The following is a 3,504-nucleotide window of genomic DNA, read 5'->3' on the forward strand; positions in this document are numbered from 1 at the left end:
AACCTTAATTTCCATTGATGCCTCAGAGTTGAAACTTAAACAGTTTCTGCAAGCCTAATGCTAGCTTCTCATCTCCTTTACTAAAACTAGGAATTTGTTCTCCGCAGCAAAGAAACAAAACACTCAAAACACATGGGTAAATACAGCGAGACATTATTGAAAACAGCTGCCTTGTGGTACAAAATACAGTACAAGTATACGGATGTCATTAAAACATCAAAAATACTATTGCTCCCATACAATTTAGTAAACATTCTTGGCAAAGGAGAAAATTTGAAAAGAAAAGCTATAAAAAATGTTTAAAAATTCTAATGTGAATGATGTGAGTAGAGAAATAGTCTGAAAAGGGCACCAATGTTTGTGACTCTTCTATTTCTTTGAACCTAAGATCAACATTATTCTGAGTCATAGTCTAGTTTTTTTTTAAAGGCCTAATTTTATATACATAAGTATCTCCCTCCCTCTCAGCCACCCACAAATACATGAAAATGACCGTTTTGTATATTACTTATTTCCCAATAAATAGAAAACGATTGTATAGATTGAATACCAAAATAAGATAATAAAAAGGATATGCAATAAATTAAAAAGGCAGCTCAAATAAAGGGCAGGCATGCAGTTAAAAAATACTAAGATTGTGGAGATGGGGTTACTTGCCTCCTGGTTGAGAAGGTGTCACACAAAGAATACCTGAAAACTTTGGAAAGAACCTTAGCTCCCATTCAATTCAAAGTTTCCTAGGCCTGTGACATTTCTAGAAATACCATTTGATGGGGTGGGATTAACTTGATTAATAAAAATCATTTCTACTGAAAATCCACTTAAAATATAGAAGAGGTGATCCATGAAAACCCCAACTTTTATTCTTGAAAGACAGCTGGATAAACTGGCCAATGCCAGTATGTTGCAATTTCAAGATGTTATAAAAATGTTTCCAGGATATAGTCAGCATATTCACGTTCACATCAATTCCATTCACAGATGGATTTCAGCTTCCACCGGGTGCACTGCTTTAATCATTCATCCATCATTTGCCAACTTTGATTGTGAGGTACTAATAAGATGGATCAATTTCTTAAAAATTTGTTTTAAAGAATAAATGATGCTGGAATTCTGAACCTGAGGATCTTTAGTATTTGAACAAATCCACAGATTAAACTGAAGGTGAATTAAGACTTCAGTTTTAGTTATTTCCAACTTCTCTGTGAGGATGCATATTCCATTAAAGCTCAGGCTTGTAGCCATACTGTCCCTTTTGCAGAAAATCATCAAGTTTTACAGTTAAAAATGCAGCCAATCAGTGGCTATAACAGCCAAATTAGCCATAATTCACTTGCTCATATGCTAGAGCCATGGGATCTGGCTCTCATTCACACCAATGCCACTTCTTGGTAATGACCTCCACCTTTAGAGATCAAGGGAAGAACTTTAGTGAGCAGCAACCCATCCACTCAACGAGTTTGCCTTGTGCTTTATGCCTGACGTATTGTGCCTACCTCAGCAACCCCCAATGTAAAACTGCTTTTATTTTTTGAAAAAAAAAATCCTTTTGCCCAACTTTTAAACTATTTTAGTAATGAATTCTCTAGTTCAAGCATTGGCTTTTGAATTTTTGCATCCCGGAAAACAATTCTGCAAAGAAAAGACATGGGGCCAGGTTCCATGCAAAATCATTAAAAAAAAATCCAATTTGTTTTGATTCACTGATGGCTTCTTGAATTCTTTTTTGCCTTGTCCATGATTGTGTAAAGTTGCATTCCTTTTCATAAACCTGGACTCTCAGGACTGGGTAACTGCAAAGGTCTCTCTGTCTCAAGAATTTCCGTGAAGATCTCGATCCAAAAGGCTGATTAGAATAAAGGTGAAGGATAGACACTGCAACGGCGGCTCGGCCTGGAGAGATCCTTTAGATTTACCCAGGTACAACACAAATTCAACTGTTATACACAGATGGATCTGGGTAAGTCAGATGTGTTTAGGGGCACAGACTCGAAATCTATCCCCTTCAGGATTATCTAGATGAGCTTAGGAACCTCGGGTGGGAAATAGAAGCTGAGATACTTGCAGGTGAGGAGATGCTGTTGTCCTCTGCAGGTTGCTGTCAATTTCTGGAACTTTACTGCTTTACTCACTGTTCAAGACTGTTGTCTTATGGTTATTTCTCTTAACTATATTATTTTTTTTAATTTTGTTGGTTTTTTTTTCTCCCTTGGTGGCCTCCCGGGCTCCCTCTCCACTAGCTCACAGGGGAATGAGCAAGAATGGGAACTAGCCAGGGGGATGGGGGGTGGGGGGCGCGGGTAACAGGGTGGGGGAGGCCAGGGGGGAAAGCTGCCATTTCAATCCTCATCCACCTCCTCGCCTTAGGACTCCTCACCACCCCCCCAGCATGACGCTTGTAAAGCTTATCCCTCCGCCGCTCCTGGATTTCTTTCATCTCATCCGCATACCGGCAGAAGGCGCCACCAAACTTGCCCCAGGCCTTGAAGGGCATGGTGATGGCATTGCAGTAGGACGGCTTCACCTCACTCACACAGTAGAAAAACTCTGTACTTGTTGCAGCCCACATCGAAGAAGAAACGTTTGGAGTCCACCGTAATAGAGGTGCCCTCCGGGAGTTCCCCGTACAGCCCCCCCCCCCACCGGCACCGCCTCTTGGGCCTCCGGCCAGCTCGTGGTCTTCACCTCCGTAGTCATCGAGGAGCTTGGCGAGCGTGTCGGAATTCGATGAGACCTTGCGCAGGCAGCACGATGGTCTGGCCGCTCTGGAGGCCGCCAGGCCCTGGGCCTGCGCTAAAGCCGCCGACGCGGTTGACGGTCTGGCGGATGTGCAGGAAGGAGCCGCGCTGGTTCTCCTTGAGATCCAGGTAGTACTTGCAGTTCTCACACACCAGGAACTCGCTCTTGAGGTGCGCCGGCCTGCCGCCCTCCTCAGCGCCCGCTGCCAGCTTCTCGGGGCTGCTGGGGCCCAGCTGTGCGTAGTGATCGATGAAGTCGCCCAGCGAGTCACAGAAATTGGCCGCCACCACAATCGACAGCGTGAGGCGGCTCTTGGAGCTGCCCGTGCCCACCTCTGCGATCTTCAGGAAACCGCCCTTGGCGTTCTGCTTCACATCCAGGTAGAAGCGCTTGTTCTGGATGTCCAGCCACTTCGAGGCCAGCTTCTGCTTCTCCTGCTGGCCGCCACCGCGGGGTGCGGGCTGGAAGCCTCCCTTCCCGCCACCGCCGCCGCCACCGCCACCGCTGCCGCCACCACCGCCGCCGTGCTAGCTGCCGTTGTTGCTGTCCACCATCTTCTTGGCTACTGCCTTGCCGCCGCCCACTGTGCTCTCGCCCCCGCCCTCCGCCCTGCGGCTCGCGCTCCAGGGCCCCCCAGCCTTGCCTGCCGGCTCCTCATGCGCTCCCGCTGCTCATCGCCGGCCGCTGCCATCCCCCATCCCCCAAGGAGAATTCTTGTGTGCTGGGCCAGTGGCTGTTACTGAGCTGGGGTACTCTACCCAAGTG

The 3,504-nt window shown here is 46.8% G+C and overlaps 1 pseudogene; it reads right to left on the reverse strand.

Moving 5' to 3' along the window:
- Nucleotides 1-2,339: 2,339 nt before the first annotated feature.
- Nucleotides 2,340-3,293, reverse strand: LOC138820408 (transcriptional regulator protein Pur-beta-like; annotated as a pseudogene).
- Between the last annotated feature and the right edge of the window lie 211 nt (nucleotides 3,294-3,504).

Source organism: Dipodomys merriami, unplaced genomic scaffold, assembly GCF_024711535.1.
Source record: "Dipodomys merriami isolate MVZ:Mamm:240054 unplaced genomic scaffold, mDipMer1.0.p SCAF_88, whole genome shotgun sequence".
Lineage (NCBI taxonomy): Eukaryota > Metazoa > Chordata > Mammalia > Rodentia > Heteromyidae > Dipodomys > Dipodomys merriami.